The sequence below is a fragment of the Lithobates pipiens genome, unplaced genomic scaffold, assembly GCF_037356315.1.
Source record: "Lithobates pipiens isolate NorthernLeopardFrog02 unplaced genomic scaffold, aLitPip1_a1.2 Scaffold_8, whole genome shotgun sequence".
Classification (NCBI taxonomy): domain Eukaryota; kingdom Metazoa; phylum Chordata; class Amphibia; order Anura; family Ranidae; genus Lithobates; species Lithobates pipiens.
In genome coordinates, this window is record NW_027507903.1 from 572,164,896 (window position 1) to 572,183,646 (window position 18,751).

Consider the following 18,751-nt stretch of genomic DNA (forward strand, 5'->3'; position numbering starts at 1 on the left):
CTCAGATAGAGGTACACACTTTGATAACAAGTTAATGGCAGAAGTGGTGAATATTCTGGGGATAAGACAGCAGCTGCACACCCCATATAGGCCACAAGCTAGCGGGATGGTGGAGTGCAGCAATCAAACTTTAAAGGGGTATCTGGCCAAGATAACTGCCAATGGGAAAAGCACATGTGTAGAAGCACTGCCAATAGCCTTAGCTACCATTAGGACCACCACTAAGGAGAAGCATGGACTATCACCCTTTGATATACTATTTGGGCGACCACCTAAGAGACTTCCTGCAACCCTCGTACCACCAGAGACAGTGACTTTGCTAAAAGGTCAAGATGCCATGATAGACTATGTACGCAAATTGTATTTTCTGATACTTTTTCCAGAGCCAAAGCAGGACAACCAGTGGATACAAGTGAAGGAACACATGGACTAAAGTCAGGAGATTGGGTGTACATCAAGAATCAAATACCCGGGACCACTTTGTCTCCTAAGTGGAAAGCACCATTTCAGATCATTCTTGTATCTCCCACTGCTGTAAAGCTGAAAGACTACAAGTATTGGGTGCATGGTTCACACTGTAAAATAACTGTAGCTCCAAAAGAACACATAGGTCGTTCTGCTGCTGGCAGGTATTGTTCTGTGCCCTTACTTTCCAGGTCATCTCCACCACTTACTCGTGCCTAAGCAAGAAGACTGCAGAATGAATCTCCTGGGGCCTAAACCTGATGTGAAGCTCTGGAGTGTTATCCTCTGCGGTGGATCGGTGGTATGGATTACAGTCATGGCATTTGAATGGACATACCATAAGGAAAAGGGTAAGATACATGATACTTACCTTTGAATGCTACTGTATTGAATGAAAAACTACAGTTTGAAACAAGTTTAACTCCTGATCAATGTCTATGCACCTGCAAGAAGCAAAGAAGTTGAACATTACTAACTGTTGGATATGCACGCATACACCTATCTCTCATAAGACTATACCATTGCTAGGCGTACCCAGCACATTGGCTGAAATAGAGAACAGTGCACATTTTGCAGATGTAAGCAAGACAATGATTGACAGAGTTGTCTCACTCCTATTGTTCACCAATGCTCCAATGAGAACCCCATCCGTCTGTATAAACTTTACTCGAGAATATTCATCTGAATTGCTTACTCAGGGTTTCCAAAGTACTACCAGATCGATTGGGAATTCCAAATGTATGGATGATGCTGAGATCAGGTACTGGTTTGATGGTAAAGATACAGCATGGAGCACGGATCGATATCAAGAGCTACATGACTACACACATCGTCAACATTCTAGACAGAACAATATGAAATTATTAATGTGTTTGCAGGGGTATAATTTCAATAAGGCTTGTGCAGCTCCCCCAGGTTATTATTTCATATGTGGGAAGAAAGCATATACTTGGATCCCTTTAAATTCAATGGGAGTTTGTTATTTTGGTAGAGTAATACCTGCCACTTTGTATATGAGTGACAATGAGTTTAAGGAGTCCCAAATCCGTAAAATTCCCATACATCTTCTTAAAAGAGACTTAGCTTCCCAGTCAGAACCTGGGGGGAGGAAGAGGGTCATGATGAGGTTAAAGATCCAGATACGAACAAGGAGGGTGAGACTTATATTGATATACCGCCACTTATGTCTGAAGAAGATACTAATGATACTGATGCTAATGTAGAATCACATGATAAGGAAATCAAGCCAATATTCTCCATACCATGGTTTAATAGATGTTGTATTAAAAAGGCATTCCGTTTTATCATAGATTTAGCTGATTTAATTGACAATATTACAGCATTGTATGATAGGAACTCTGTGGCTCTTGCCACAGAACTAAAAATGGTTAAAAAGGAGATTTTGCAGCACCGGCTGGTGCTGGATTATCTTACAGCAAGCCAGGGAGGAATATGCGCCATAATGGGAACAGGCTGTTGCAACTACATTGGAAATGATACTAAAGCGCAAGATGCCATCATTTCACATGTGGAACAGGTGCAACAGCTTAAGCTCAATTTTCGGAAAGAGCATACTGAAACTTCTTGGGTTGAAGGAAGTTGGGGAAGCTGGCTTTCCTGGCTTAATCCTGTCAACTGGTTTTCAAGCATTGAAGGATGGTTTGCTGGTATATTGCATGGTATCCTTTATATTGTTGGTATCATAGTACTTATAATCCTTATAATCAAATGTGCACCTATGTTATGCAAATGTTGTTTGAAAATAACTACAACTTCTTGTAGTGCTATTTGGAAAGCTTGTACTAATACTGTTTCTTTTGAGCCCCAAAGGTCAAGAGTCAGGACTGCTCATGAAATGGTAGCCCGCATTCCCGGAGGCCAACCCAGAGACATAGAGGAGGTCTAAAGGAGAATACCCAAAGAATCATAAACATAGGAGGGGCTGTGAAGATATGAAGATATATGCAGTACATATCTGTATACTACTCAGAGTTCCCCTTCAATATAACAATGTATTTCTTTGTAAAATGTTTCTGAATTCTTTTGGTATTTCTTAAATCTTGCAACACATGTTGTTTGTGTATCTTGCTCTCTGGATGACATGAGATGTCCTGCCAGTAAGATGATAAAGGATATTATTCCCAGAAATTATGTTGAAATGTTTTTATGGAAAGTCCCTGTTTAGAATATAATGTACCTTTGTCATAATTAATTACTATCTTGTCAAACTGACCTTTATCTTTTTATTGTGTTTGGGTCAGTATGGCCATATTTAATATGGAACCAATTATTTTGGAATGTATTGCGTATTTTGTAACTTGGGCTTGTGCCCGCCATACACTTCCATGTTATAATTTTCTTATAAAAAGCTGTAACAGTTTGTATTCTGTATCACAACCCCTTGGAAGGTGTGATCCTCTGTACAGTGTGTTTTTTCTGAAGTAAACATACATAGAGACGAATGCTACTTCGTAGATGTCCTTTATTTCAAGGCTGTACGTTTTAGTGGTGACTCCTCGATTTGTCTTCTTATCTGCAATTCCACCATCGGCTCTCAACCCGCACCAGGAGGGACAGCAAAGAGGCCTCAGGTGAGAAAACTTTTATTTCTCATATTATAAAGTACTGTCTTTCTGTGCGGTTTTGAGGAGCCAGGTGGGGCTTGTGGAATACAGAAGGTAACACGTTCCTTTTTGATTTTATTGCATTCTGTCTATGTATGATTACTGAGAATGTTATTGGTACCAGTTAAAAATTAAGCATGCAAAAGTACTTATTTGCCCTTCTTCTTACTCTCAGAAATTACAATGAATATAGTCATGTTATTAAGGGATGTGTAAAATGCAGGTACCACAATTTCTATGAGCGAATAGAAGGTGGTGAATGTTGAATTTTTTTGTGTGATTTTTTGAGAACGTTTGTGGTCCTAAGACGGATAGGTTTGCCTTCAGCGGATAGCCAGAAATGGGTGAATGACCTGCTGTATGTTCTCTGGAATAGGGAGTGGAGATAGGGACTAGCCTATTACCACTCAGAAAGGAGACGTCCTTCTGAGAGTAGAACGAAGTGAGATATCTCAATTAATGTACTGGGCTGCTGGTACACAGCCGTAAGAAGTAAACAGTAGAGCTCTTAGTCCCGGAGTTTTAAATTTTTGTCATTTCTGAATAGAGTAACTGGAAAAATACCAAGAAAATGGGAAATTTGCTTGATGAAAATATTTTACCTGTAATGAATACTTTTGGGTTAACAAAAGAGAGGGCAAAGAAATTATTAAAAAATAGCAAAGAAAACAGGATTAAGCGTAGCAAAATTGTATCCGAGTGCTCCTATCATCAAGATAATGGTGAGTGGAGACCCGGATGCTTTTTTGGTTATACAATTTCCATAATTGGCATGACTGAGAGACAATTTGATTTAGAGAGTCTATATCAGTGATGGCGAACCTTGGCACTCCAGATGTTTTGGAACTACATTTCCCATGATGCTCAACTACACTGCAGAGTGCAAGAGCATCATGGGAAATGTAGTTCCAAAACATCTGGGGTGCCAAGGTTCGCCATCACTGGTCTATATCATGGTTAGGAATTTTGTATCCCCAAAGTAAACTTGAGATGTCGAATGGTAAGATGAAATTCTTTTCAAATTCAACCCATGGAACTTTTGGATTGGGGATATGCCACTGTGCAATTTGGGTCCATCTAGCTGAAAGGTAATATAACCAAAAATCTAGAAGTCCCAGTCCCCCCTGTCTTTGGGATCCATATAGAATTATTCTTGATAGGCATGGGTGGGAGTCTGACCAAATTAATTTAATGATATCAGATTGGAATTTCGTAATCAGTGCTTCGTTAAGTCTAATGGGGAGAACCTTAAATAGGTATAGGATCTTAGGGAGTAATGTCATTTTATTTGCTGTTATCCTGTCCAAGAAAGATATCTTATAGGATTTCCACATTTTTAATGTTGCACTCAATTTATGCATCAATGGTATGTCATTTTTAGCCCCTAGATCTTTGAAAATGGGAGTAAGGTGAATGCCTAAGTAGGGAAGAGATGCTAATGAGTAGGAAAAATTAAACGAGGTGCGTAAGGACGCTAGATTTGAGGCTGGGATATTGATTGACATACCTATTGATTTAGATTGATTTATTACATTTACTGTTAAGCCTGACAGTGATGAGAAAATATTGAGGGTGTATAAAAGGTTGGGTAATGCAGTATTAGGTTGAGAGAGGAAAAGTAACATATCGTCTGCCTACATGCTCAGTTTATATGTATTATTTTTTTGTTGAGTAACATTTAATGTTTTTATGGAGTAGGATTGCTGTAGCTAGTGGTTCAATCGCTAGTGCGAATAGTAATGGGGAGAGGGGACATCCCTGATGTGTACCCCTACTTATTCAGAAAAAATCTGAGTTGCAGCCTAGTAGTCTTATTCTAGTGGAGGGGTTATGGTAGAGTGCATTAAAGGCATGTACAAATTCTCCATTGAAGCCATATCTCAGGAGGATTAAGTCTAAAAATTTCCATGAGACACTATCAAATGCCTTATTAATGTCTAGGCTCAACATTAGAAGAGGTCTAGAGTGTAGATATGCATCCTGTATAATGTTTGTAACTAATGTAATATTATCAGTGATTTGTCTTCTAGGAATAAAGCCAGATTGAAATGGGGAGGTAAGTGTAGGGATAATTGTGGAAAGTCTATTGGCGAGGAATCTACTAAAAATTTTGAGATCATTGCTTATAACCGAAATTGGTCTGTAGTTTTGGGGTAGTGTTTGATCATTATTTGGTTTTGGTATGAGTGACATGTTGGCGAGTAACATTTCCTCTGGGAATTGTTCAACTTTTAGAATATTATTATATAACTTCATAAGGTGGGGAATTACGAGTTGTTGATATTGTTTGTAGTATAGAGATGAAAAACCATCTGGACCTGGTGCTGAATTTTTTTTAAGTGATTTAGTTATTCAAGCTAGTTCTTCTTCTGAACATGGTGAGTTTAGGGTTTCCTTTTGTGTTTGGTTTAATTGTGGGAAAGGGATGTTATTCAACCAGGAGAGTGAGGAGGGGGGGATTAATATATTTGGTGTTGAGAGAAGGTCAGAGTAGAAGTAGAAATTTTTAAATATTATGCGCACCTCCTGAGAGTGTGTGACCAGTTGATTTATACTATTTTTAAGCTTGTAAATGTGGGTAGGTTTTATAGATCGATTCAGTTTACGGGCGAACATCGTAGAGTAAGTGTTACTGGAGAGTAAGAATTTAGCTTTTGACCAGCGGAGGGCTTTTTCTGCTTTAAATGTTAATAGTGATTCTAATTCATTAATTGTGATCAGTTTAAAAATATCTGGGTCATGTGTGTGTTTATGGTATTTATATAAATTATGGAGGTCTTTAGTAAGGGAATGCATTTTTTCTAGCCTCATCTTGTTACATTTTGCCGCCCTTTTAATAAGATGGCCTCTTTATGTGCCAACCATATTGTGGAAGGAGAGATATCTGGAGTGACATTAGTTGAAAAGTATTCTTTAATCTCTGGCACTAATTCTTGTTGATGGACAGGGTCAGATAATAAAGATTAATTCAGTCTCCATGAATATGGGGTGGAGGCAAGGCCTATAAATTTAGTATTTAGGGTGACTATATGATGGTCTGACCAAGAACAGGGGTACATTGCGGCATTTAGGGCATTAGCTAAGATTATAGGGGTGCAAAAAATATAATCTATACGTGAATATGAGTCATGTGTTTGCGAGTAAAATGTATAATCCCTTGCGCCTATGTTTAATGCTCTCCAAGAATCAATCAATTGTAAGTCATTTATATGTGAGGTGGTAGTTTTATAGAATGTTCTGGAGCATTGATTTTGTTTACTTCTATCTAGGTGTGGTTGAGGTAAGGAATTAAAGTCTCCACCTACAATAATATGAGGAGAGTGATATTGTTGTAATGTATTGAAAAATTGTGTGAAAAATGTGGTTTGTGTGTCATTGGGAGCATAAAGATTTGCGATTATGATACCTCTTCCAGCTAATGAGCCTTTAATAATAATGAACCTACTTTCTTGGTCTTTATAGACTTGTTGGACTTCTATGGGAAAAGAGTGATGAAGAAAATATCGCTACTCCCTTCGTTTTTGAGGAGGAAGTGGTGTAAAAGGATTGATTGTATGCTTTGTGGAAGAATGTAGGATGTGCGTCTATCATAAAGTGTGTCTCTTGTAACATTACTATTTTCGCATTCAATTTTTTATAATGCAAAAAAGCCTTTTTCCTTTTATTAGGGGAAATTAATCCCTGTACATTATGTGATATTATTGTAATCGTCATGGTATGGCATTACGAAATTGGGAAAGCAACAGGATAAGTGATAAATGAAACCTTTTTAGGTATGGGGAGAAAAAGAATACATATGCTATAAGCCTTTTTAAGGAATATAGGAGGTAAAGAACCTTCTGTGAGACTGATTTGGTTTTTGCTGTGTCTGATTTGTCGATTAATAAAAAAATTGTACCATATTTGAATGATCTTATACAGAATGAATTAACTAAAACATTGTATGAAATAAAACTTATTCGAAAATGAAAAAAACCTTTGGGGTTGGAAAGAAAATTATTTTCCAACCGACAGTGAAATAATAAAAGACTGTCCGGTCCAAAACTTACTAGTGCAAAATAGAATCATCTGAAACAGTAATATAACCAAATAGATGGGAAAGTTTGTGAGTTCGCATTTCAGTTGTAAACGAGTCCTCCCTCTGAAAAGAAGGATTACTCTAACTGAGTGGGGGAAAATCATGGCATCATAGGGTGGAAAGCCACAAGAAATTGCTTTCGTAAAATTACCTGCGCTAGACATATCTATTGATATTAAAGCTTCTACAAACAGAGAAAGTGTCAGTCCCCAGCATATAGGGTAAAGTAGGTTATAAATGAAAATAGGAGAATAAAATATATTGTTATATTTTATCTAAGGCATCAATGACTAGTCTAACGGGTATACAATCCTTAAAGAAACCTAAGAATTCTTTATGGAATATATGGTTTCAATGGAATGAACAAAATAAACGATCTCTAAATAGGGGAGACCAATACCTATAATTTCAGGAGATCTAGTATAATGTTAGGCCTCTTTCACACGGGGCGGATCAGTAAAAATCCGCCCCGTGATGATCCGCTCGCTCAGCGGGGATCGCTCCGTTGTCCCCGCTGAGCCGGCTGCGGACAGGGCGGTCTCCGCACACTGTGCGGGGACTGCCCTGTCAGCTCTCCGCTCTCCTCTATGGGGATCGGACGAGCACGGACCGTGTGTCCGTGTTCATCCGATCCGCTCTGCAGACGGATAGAAAAATAGGATTTTCCTCCGTCTGCAGAATCGGACAATTGCGGAGGCGGACAATAGCGGGTGTCTGCTGATCCGCAGACACCCGCTATCCCATAGGGATGAATGTATGGCCGTATTTCATCCGCAAACGGATGGATGAAATACGGACATACCATCCGCATGTGTGAAAGGGGCCTTATGGGTGACCCAATGAATGCGTTCATGTTGTTTAAAAAAAAAATATATAAACTGCGGCACATAGTAAAAGTAGGATGGTAAATGCAGAAAAATGTTAAAACCCTATACACCATAAGCGTATTGTTCGTGAAAAAGAGAGCCCACCAACAAGATTTATATTTACAGTTGAGTAAACAAGATGGTATTATGTTGTTAGTGAGTTAGCTCCTATTATTTACTTCACTTTAACCACTTTAGGACCGTCGCATGTAATTATAAGTCGGCACAATGGCACGGACAGGCACAAGCAAGTACCCGTACGTGCCTGCCTTCCAGTGGGTGGGGGGTCCGATCGGATCCCCTCCCGCTGGCTGCGGCAGTCCGTTTTGCTTCAGGAGCAATCTGGGATGAGGGGATGGCCGTTGGTTTCTGGCCATTTGCTCCTGGCGAATGAGAAGCTTCCCCTGCCTGTGTAATGTAAACACAGGCAGGAGGAAGTGATGTCACTCTCCTCGAGGCGGTCTTTTTGACCGGACGGCGAGGAGGGAAGACATCATAGTAAGTGCACAAACACTACACTGACATGTAGGTACACATAGGCACACTTTAACCCCCCAGTCACCCCCTGATCACCCCCCACCCCCCCCCCCCCCCACCAGTCACAGTGTCACTGATTGCAGTGATCATTTATTTACTGATCACTGCATTTATTGTCAGTTGTGACTGTAAAAAGTGTCAGGGCAGTTAGTGTTAGGTCCAGGGTAGCCCCCTACCCCCCAATAAAGGTTTAACCCCTTGATTGCCCCCCAGGTAACCCTTTCATCCCCTTTTGCCAATGTGTCACTAAGCGATCGTTTTTCTGATCACTGCATTAGTGTCACTGGTGCCGCTAAGTAGCTATTTATTTATTAGGTTCACCGCCAGGTTTTTATAACGTTAGGTACCCCCATATATAACTAATAAAGGTTTTAACCCCCTGATTGCCCCTAGAGTTAACTCTTTCACCAGTGATCACCGTATAAGCGTCACTGGTGACGCTGGTTAGCCAGTTAGTTTTTTCGTTATTTAGGTTCCCTGTCAGAGTTTTTATATAGCGTCAGGGACCCCCATATACTACCTAATAAAGGTTTTAACCCCCTGATTGCCCCCAGGTAACCCTTTCACCCCCTTTTACCAGTGTCACTAAGCAATCGTTTTTCTGATCGCTGCATTAGTGTCACTGGTGCCGCTAGGTAGCTAGTTATTTTTAGGTTCACCGCCAGGTTTTTATAGCGTTAGGTACCCCCATATACTACCTAATAAAGGTTTTAACCCCCTGATTGCCCCTAGAGTTAACCCTTTCACAAGCGATCACAGTATAAGTGTCACTGGTGACGCTGGTTAGCCATTTAGTTATTTAGGTTCCCCGTCAGGTTTTTATATAGCGTCAGGGACCCCCATATACTACCTAATAAAGGTTTTAACCCCCTGATTGCCCCTAGTTAACCCTTTCACCAGTGATCACTGTATAAGTGTTACGGGTGACGCTGGTTAGTTAGTTTGCTTTTTATAGCATCAGGGCACCCACCATTTATTACCCAATAAAGGTTTAACCCCCTGATCACCCGGTGGGTGATATCAATTAGGTTTTAGGGTCAGATAGGGTCTGCGGCGCCCCAGGCAGCGCTAGGTTAGTGCAGTACCGCTAACACCCACGTGCAAAGCATACACCTCCCATAGTGGTATAGTATCTGAACAGATCAATATCTGATCTGATCAGATCTATACTAGCATCCCCAGCAGTTTAGGGTTGTTAGCAGGATCAGCCCAGATACCTGCTAGCACCTGCGTTTTGCCCCTCCGCCCAGCCCACCCAAGTGCAGTATCGATCGATCACTGTCACTTAAGAAACACTAAACACATAAATGCAGAGTTCGCAGAGTCAGGCCTGATCCCTGCGATTGCTAACAGTTTTTTTTGGTAGCGTTTTATATTTAAATCCTGAAGGCGGTGCTTGGTTTTTGGGGTCCTGTACGCAGCTAGGCTCCCAAAAAGTCCCCCATATGTGGTATCCCCGTACTCAGGAGAAGCAGCAGAATGTATTTTGGTGTATAATTTCACATATGCCCATAGCATGTGTGAGCAATATATCATTTAGTGACAACTTTGTGGGAAAAAAAAGTTTGTAATATTCCTGCAACTTGTGGCAAAATATAAAATATTCCATGGACTCAACATGACTCTCAGTAAATAGCTTGGGGTGTCTACTTTCCAAAATGGGGTCATTTGGGGGGGGGGGGGGGTTGTGTTATTTTGGCATTTTATGGCCTTCGAAACTGTGATAGGTAGTGAGGAGTAAAATCAAAAATTTGCACCCTTAGAAATCCTGAAGGCGGTGATTGGTTTTCGGGGTGCCGTACGCGGCTAGACTCACAAAAAGTCCCACACATGTGGTATCCCCCGTACTCAGGAGAAGCAGCAGAATAAAATTTGGGGTGCAATTCCACATATAACTATGGAATGTGTGAGCAATATATAATTTAGTGACAACTTTTTGTAAACTTTTTTATTTTTTTTGTCATTATTCAATCACTTGGGACAAAAAAAAAATATTCAATGGGCTCAACATGCCTCTCAGCAATTTCCTTGGGGTGTCTACTTTCCAAAATGGGGTCATTTGGGGGGGGGGGTTTGTACTGCCCTGCCATTTTAGCACCTCAAAAATTAGACAGGCAGTCATAAATTAAAAGCTGTGTAAATTCCAGAAAATGTACTCTAGTTTGTAGATGCTATGACATTTGCGCAAACCAATAAATATACGCTTATTGACATTTTTTTTACTAAAGACATGAGGCTGAATACATTTTGGCCTAAATGTATGACTAAAATTTAGTTTACTCGATTTTTCTTATAACAAAAAGTAGAAAATATCTTTTTTTTTTCACTATTTTCAGTATTTTTCCATTTATATCGTAAAAAATAAAAATCGCAGAGGCAATCACATACCATCAAAAGAAAGCTCTCTTTGTGGGAAGAAAAGGACACAAATTTTGTTTGGGTACAACATTGCATGACCACGCAATTACCAGTTAAATCAGTGCAGTGCCAAATTGTAAAAAGACCTCTGGTCCTTAGGCTGACAATTGGTCCGGGGCTTAAGTGGTTAATACGTCTATTTAATAATCCAATCAACAAATCTATTTTAGGATTATTATATTGGCGATACAATAAGTGTACCATATTGTGGGTGATTCCAGCTTCATGTCTGATTCTGCGTCTGTCTGTCCGTGATGCCGGGGTGTTCCAGATAGGAGCTGAGGATTGGGTGTGTGGGAGACTGCCTGCATCAGGGCCGTCTTTAAGGCAGGGCAAAAGGGGCAGCTGCCCTGGGCCCTGTCATTGTTGTGGGGCCTAAAGCAGCTGCCTCATACTTGCCAACTATCCGTGTTTAAATTTCCTTGTCCCTTGAAGTTTTCGTCCTGTGCTGTGTCCCGATATCTCAGTGTGAAGTGCTGGCACTAATGCTGCCCTGCTTTGCCCTATTGCTGTGTAAAGATGAATCAGCTGCAGACCCTGTGTTTACATGTAAATAACCAACATTCATATGTAAATAGCGGCGACATTACTAAGCAAATAGCTGTGGGCAGCGGCATTGATATGTAAATAAAGGTGGCATTCATATGTATATCATGCTTCCCTGCAGTGAGAAGATGATGTGCTGTAATCTCTAGCAATCAGTGAGCAGTATTACAGTACAGTAATCTCTAGCAACTAATTACCAAGCAGAAATCATTTGCTGTAACCACTAGCAACTAATCAGTGAGCCGTAATGTGTGCTGTAACTTCTAGCAACCAGTCAGTAAGCAGTAATTATATGCTGTAACCGCTGGCAACCAATTGAAATTGCTGCCTGATCTGATACAGTAAACTGATTTTAGGTCTAGCTCACGGGTCTCAAACTGGTGGCCATCCAGCTGTTGTGAAACTACAAGTCCCATGAGGCATTGCACGGCTGACAGTTACAAGCAAGACTCCCACAGGCAGAGGCATGATGGGACTTGTAGTTTTGCAACAACTGGAGGGCCACCAGTTTGAGACCCCTGGTCTAGCTCCTTATTATTGTATGTCTCAGAGCAGGTGGAGAGTGAAATTGCATGGGGGGGGGCCCAAGAAAATTTTTGCCCATGGTCCAATCAATATTAAAGATGGCCCTGGCCTGCATCCATTAGACCAAGCTTGACCAGGATGTCCTGACCTTCAGGAATTGTGGTGGCAATGTAGGGGGTCCCATTATGGGGTACAATCAGTTTAAAAGGGAAACCCCATCTAGATCTGATCCTTGCTGTGGATAATACCGTTGTGATTTCTTACATTTTTCTGCATCTGTCCAGTGTTGCTTGTGAGATATCTGGATAGATTTGTAGCTGCACTCCATCTAAGACTATGTTTCTTAAGCCCCGTACACACGAGCGGACTTTTCAACATCCAAAGTCTGACGGAATGATTCCGTCAGACTATTCGATCGTGTGTGGGCTGCAACGGACTTTTGATTCGCAAAAGTCTGACAGACTTTAGAAATGGAACATGCTTCAAATTTTTCCGCCAGAACTCTGCCGGACCCAGTTCCTACCGAAAAATTCGCTCGTGTGTATGCTATTCCGACGGACTAAAAACGACGCTAGGGCAGCTATTGGCTACTGGCTATGAACTTCCATATTCGAGTCCAGTCGTACGTCATCACGTTCGAATCCGTCGGAGTTTGGTGTGATTGTGTGTGGCCAAGTCCGCTCATTCGAAAAGTCCGTCAGAACTCTGTCGGAACTCCGGCAGAACTCCGGCAGAACTCCTTCGGAAGTCTGTCGGACATAAGTCTGGTCGTGTGTACGCGGCATTAGACCCTGGCAGCCCTCATAATTTCTTCTTTTACCAAGAAATCTTTCATGCAAAGCACTATGTCTCTAGGGGGTTTGTCTGGAGGAGGTTTAGCTCTTAAAGCGTTAGTAAACCCGCACATTTTTTTTTTTTTTTTAAACCTGCAAAGCAAAAGGCATAATAAGTTAGTATGCACCGCATACTAGCTCATTATGAAATACTTACCTTAGAACGAGGCCCCGACATCTGGCCCGATCCACGCCGAGGGAGCTGACATGCTCCCTCTGCGTTTCTTCCGGGTATCGCGGCTCCGGCGCTGTGAGTGGCCAGAGCCGCGATATCGTCACTCCCGCGCATGCGCGCGGGAGATTTCATTCCGGCCGGCCGGCCACTGCCGGATTTTCAGGCCGAGAATCCCCTTGTGCGCATGCGCCGCTGCAGTCAGCGGCGCATACCGAGGGGAATATCTCCTAAACCGTAAAGGTTTAGGAGATATTTTTTTACCTAAAGGTAAGCCTTATTATAGGCTTTCCTGTAGGTAAAAGTTAAAAAATCGAGTATACAACCACTTTAAAGCACGGTGAATGCGGTCACATAAAAATGCTTGAGCATTCTGATCAGGCAGCAGGGATTGATAAAGCTTTTTAGCATATACTGTTAAATCAGTAATGGATTCTGGGACTCCTCTAATCCTGAGATTAGACCTTCTATTTCTATTGTCCAAATCTTCTACATGCTCCTGTAGCTGTGTGAAGGCAGATTAGAGTGATTCATGTTCTCTGGATAAGTCATTAAAAGCAATGGACAGTTCATCATGTTTATTTTCTAGCAGGTCAGTTCTTGTCCCTAGTGCAGCAATCTCCTGGGATAATGTGCTGGTGGACTTCTGAATCTCTGTTTGGAACTTATTTAAAAGTTTAGAGCACATGGCTTCAAGACTGACATCTAAATCTGCCTTTGTTAGTGGAGAGTACTCACTGTTCTCTGCAGAAGTTGATTCTTGCGATGGCAGAGGTTGTGACAGAGCAGGGAAGGAGGGTGGAGCGCACCAGTGCCATTATTAGACATTCTTCTGCATTCTTGAGATCTTAAAGGGATTGTAAAGTGAATTTTTTATTTTTTTTAAATAACAAACATATTATACTTACCTCCACTGTGCAGCTCGTTTTGCACAGAGTGGCCCCGAACCTGCTCTTCTGGGGTCCCTCGGCGGCTGACTCGGCTTCCTCCCGCAGGCTTCCTCCCGCAGCTTCCTCCCGCGGCTGACTCGGCTCCCTCGCATGGTGAGAAGCATCTGCGGGCACGCTCCCGTGATACAGCCAGCGGCTATAGCCGCTGGCTGTATCACACGGCCCCGCCTCCCCGACGCTCCGCGTCAGTGGATGTGATTGACAGCAGCGCAAGCCAATGGCTGCGCTGCTTTCCATCCTTCCCTTCCAGCCAATCATCGGCCAGGGTGAACGGTGGAAAGGATGTCGGGGGACGAGCGCGGGATTTTCGAGGGGTGAGGTAAGTAAAACGGGGGGGCTGGGGGCGCAGGCACTGTGAGATGTTTTATCACCTTAATGCATAGAATGCATTGAGGTGAAAAAACATTTACCTTTACAACCCCTTTAAGCAGTAAAAAGTAAGATTTCCTTGTTTCTCACTGCTCCTCCTTCCCTTCTTCTTGGCGTTCGGCATGCACAAGTACTTATGTATGGGGGTGAAGTAAATTTAGCCGTTTGCAGGTGAAATTTGACCCAGTTTTGTGGCTTTTAGCCCCCTGAGAACCGGAGCTCTCTTTAGAAGCTGCTGCTCCGTCCCATGCCACGCATGCACCCCCAACAAGCTAATTTCTTTTATCTTTACCCATAAAAACTATGGAAAAAGTGCAAGAAACCCTCCCCCAAAAAATAGGAAGAAGACATGTAACATTATATAAAGGAAGCAAAAGATATCTATAAATGGATATGCATAGAATACTAGAGAATTACCTATGGTGTAGATATGAAGCCCAAATGGAAAGAAAATTGGGTCACATATTAGAAGTATAAATCAGGAAGCCTGGTTCCCACACCTGGCTTACCGGAGAACAGAAACGAGCTAGCGGACTATTGTGGTACAGGTAACGACATTAATAAGAAATATTTAAACCAAAGTTAAAAAACAGACAAGGTTTATTCAAGTAATAAAATCATTTAACAATATACAAACGGGTACAGGTGGTGACGTATTACTACTAGTTTCGCTCTAGATGAGCTTCTTCAGGAAATACATACGTCTGTAAAAAAAAGTGTAAATGTGCATAAATAAGATAACAAAAGAAAACATTTGAAATACAAAATGGAAGGTAACAGGGGAAAAAATAAACACCACGAAATACATTTATGGCTCTTACCCCACTAAAGAAACCCTTTACCCAGCATGCCCAGTCTACACAACTAAATATTGTTAATCTGGCGGCATGCTCTTTATCGCCAGAAGAGACCTCAGTTTTACAACTAGGTCTAGGCTTTTGCCCACTGCAATCTCTACACGTTACAGAAACCATAAAAGACTTATCTTTTTGCAAGGAACTTAACTTTCAAATATATTTTTGATTCTGATCGACAAAAGACTAATTTGGAGCGACAAGCTCGCCGAGCGCACAAGGAACTTTACAATGGACGAATTCCACGCATTACGTGATTTGATGCTATTATACGATGAGGGACAGACCGAAGATGATACTGACTCATCTATAGAGTCAGGGCAGGGATTCTAATATCCCTTCATCTCCATCTGTAACCTCGGTACCATCACGTCAATTTAAAACCAAATCACAGAATTTCCCAGACCTGATGACTTGGCCTGAACTTCCCTCTAACTTAACTCCTGACCAACAATATGCTCTTAAATGTTTAAAGCAGCGGTATGATATAGTTATCAAACCCTCGGATAAGGGGGGAAATATAGTGGTCATGTCCCATGACCAATATTTGGCCATGTGTTACGATATACTTAACATTACCACCCAGTATGTACCTATTTCATCCACCAGCATTATGCAGTTCACCAATGAATTCATGGAACTCTGCACAAGAGCCTACTGGCAGGGTCTAATTGACCGAGACACCCTTAATTTTCTAGTTCCTAAATTTCCCCGGACCCCGACTTTTTATTCTTTGCCGAAAACACACAAGAATCTCGCGAGACCACCAGGGAGACCCATCGTATCGGGTATAGGATCTTTAATAGATCACGCAAGCAAGTTTGTGGACAGTTTTCTACTCCCACACGTCTCAAGCTTACCGTCACATATTCAGGATAGATCCGATCTCCTTAGGCAAATTGAGAGCATTCTGGTACCTCCCGACTCCCTCCTCGTGGCAATTGACGTGGAGGCTCTTTATTCAATCATCCCCACGCGAGGTGGGAGTCGAGACGGCCAGAATGTTTTTAATGGAACAGGAACATACATCCTGGTCCTTCAATGAATTTATTCTTGAATTACTTACTTTTATTCTCACACGTAACGTTTTCATTTTTCAAGACCAACACTATTTACAAATTCAAGGCGTAGCAATGGGCACATCATGCGCACCATCCTACGCCAACCTTTACCTCGGTGCCTGGGAAAGATCTATTTTTTCCGATGATCAGTACCAACCTTACTTGGAGTACATCTTTTGCTGGTATAGATGTATCGATGATTTATTTGTAGTATGGACTGGGTCGGGCACTATGCTGGATCAGTTTATTGAGTTAATTAACACGAATGACAAGAATTTACATTTCACAGTCAGTACCGATTCAATACAGATCTCATTCCTAGATGTATTGATTGCTAAAAATCCTTACGGCTTGCGATACACTAATTTATTCCGTAAACCTACTGCGGGTAATACACTATTACACGCTTCGAGTGCCCACCCCAAACCTTTGATTAACAGCATCCCGTATGCACAATATTTATGACTTTGCCGTAATTGTACACGGGATGAAGATTTCTTTGCTCAATCAATCACTCTTCGTGAGCGATTATTAGGGAGAGGTTACTCTAAAACCTGTCTACGTAATGCTTTCAATAAAGCTTTCAATCGTACTAGAACATCGCTATTATATCCTAATCCTTCAACTCCACAAATACAATGAAAGTCATTACTCAATACTCGGCTCATCAGGACCAACTTAGAAAAGTCCTATCGAAGCATTGGCATATATTGAAAGACCATCATATTTTAACACACCATGTACGTGAGAGACCGGAAATTGTGTTCCGGAGAGCCAAATCTCTGCGGGATAGTCTTACTAGTAGCCACTATAAACTAAAAATAGTTCAACTAAACACGAGAGGGACTTTTCCTTGTGGTCAATGCCCCCTATGTCCCTGGATTTTCTCAGGAATGACGACTAAACTCCCTAATGGTGAAGTATTTACACCCACCTTTAGAGCCTCTTGTGATACTACTGGGGTGGTATACTTAATGCACTGCAAATGTGGAGCATTTTATGTGGGCAAGACCACTCAGGCAGAGAGTAAGCGACCATATTTACCATTCTACTGACGGTAAACTGACTACTGTGGGCCGACATATCGGCCTCTACCATAGGTTTGACCCTTTTGCGGTTAAGTTCATGATACTAGAGACGATACCACTCGATGTGAGGTGTGGTGATCGAGATAAGATGATTCTACAACGTGAGGCCCTTTGGATCGAGAGACTGGATGTCCTGAGACCACCGGGCCTCAATGAGACTAATGCCGGCCATACACGGTTCGAATTTCGAAAGAATTTTCTTTCGAAAATCGTATCTAAGAATTTTCGTATGAATTTCGCACCATTAGTGGGCTGCAGCAACAGCCGATTTTCGTGCGGAAATAAAATTTGAGGAATCGGACATGTTGGAAATTTTTAGAAAAACGAACGATTTTCTAATCAATGATGGGAGAATCGTGCGAGAAACGTAATAAGAAAAGAAAATGTACGGAGATAAAAGAAAATGTACGGAGAGAAAAGAAGATTCCCAGCCAAGAAAATTCTTTTCTGTAGCAACATGAGGTGAAATTGAAGGCTTGGTCGGCCGAATTTCAAAAATCAATGGTGGCATCATCGGATCACAAAAAAAACGAATTTTCTGATTTTGAAAAGAAAATTCGTTCGAAATTCGACCGTGTATGGCCTGCATTACTCCTTTAAGCCCTTCTTATAGCCAGCCTCTCTGCCTGGGAAAGCTTCTGGTCTTGCCCGCAGTTTATTCGTATGCGGTAACGCCTATGCTGCCTGATCTCAATATGTATTGACTTTGACACATTCAATCCATATGTTTATGTTGATCTTTGTGTACCATCGGTAGAATAGTTGAAATTTCTCTCTAATATTCTTATCTAATTCTACGATCTAAAGCTACCAAGTTATTCTCCTTTAAGCTTAAATTTGATGTTTTGCCAAGTTACCTCTAACGTGCTGTTTGCCCAATTGTACCACAGAGTCATATTGTGCTGTATTGTAGTTTTGATTACTATGTTTGGTTATATCTCTACATATACTGTCTGTAACACTGTTTAACTATTTACAATGTACTATTTACTATTAACTTGTAATTGTGGCTATTTGACCCCGGTAGATGTGCTCTCGCTGTGCTGGGGACCCCATGGACTTTTAGGGCCCCTGGGAGTGCTGTTGGGGGTGTGTGCTTCGCCCAAGTTTCGGGGGCAGGGCTCCCCCTGCCGTTCTCCTTGCACATCTCCAGGCTGACTGACAGGCTATAGGATGTGTGCTCAGACGAGCCCGATGGAGTCTCGCGCGTGTGCATCACATACCATCAGCGCACCTGTGAGGGCATGGATCATGCCCTACGTGGGTGCGCGCGCGTGCGCAGTGGGTCACTTCGTGTCTTGCCTGTGGGACCCTTGACCCCGTGACGCGGTGCGCCGGTGTTCTGGCATATTCAGTCCGGCCATC

At 41.8% G+C, this 18,751-nt stretch overlaps 1 protein-coding gene across 1 annotated transcript in view; it reads left to right on the top strand.

The window, feature by feature from the left end:
- Positions 1 to 2,873: 2,873 nt before the first annotated feature.
- LOC143961040 (lysozyme C-1-like) overlaps positions 2,874 to 18,751 on the top strand; it is a 70,543-nt gene continuing 54,665 nt past the window's right edge. The window contains exon 1 of the mRNA XM_077470177.1: positions 2,874 to 3,056. The gene's annotated coding sequence lies outside the window, so the exon portion shown is untranslated. The remainder of the gene's footprint in view (positions 3,057 to 18,751) is intronic.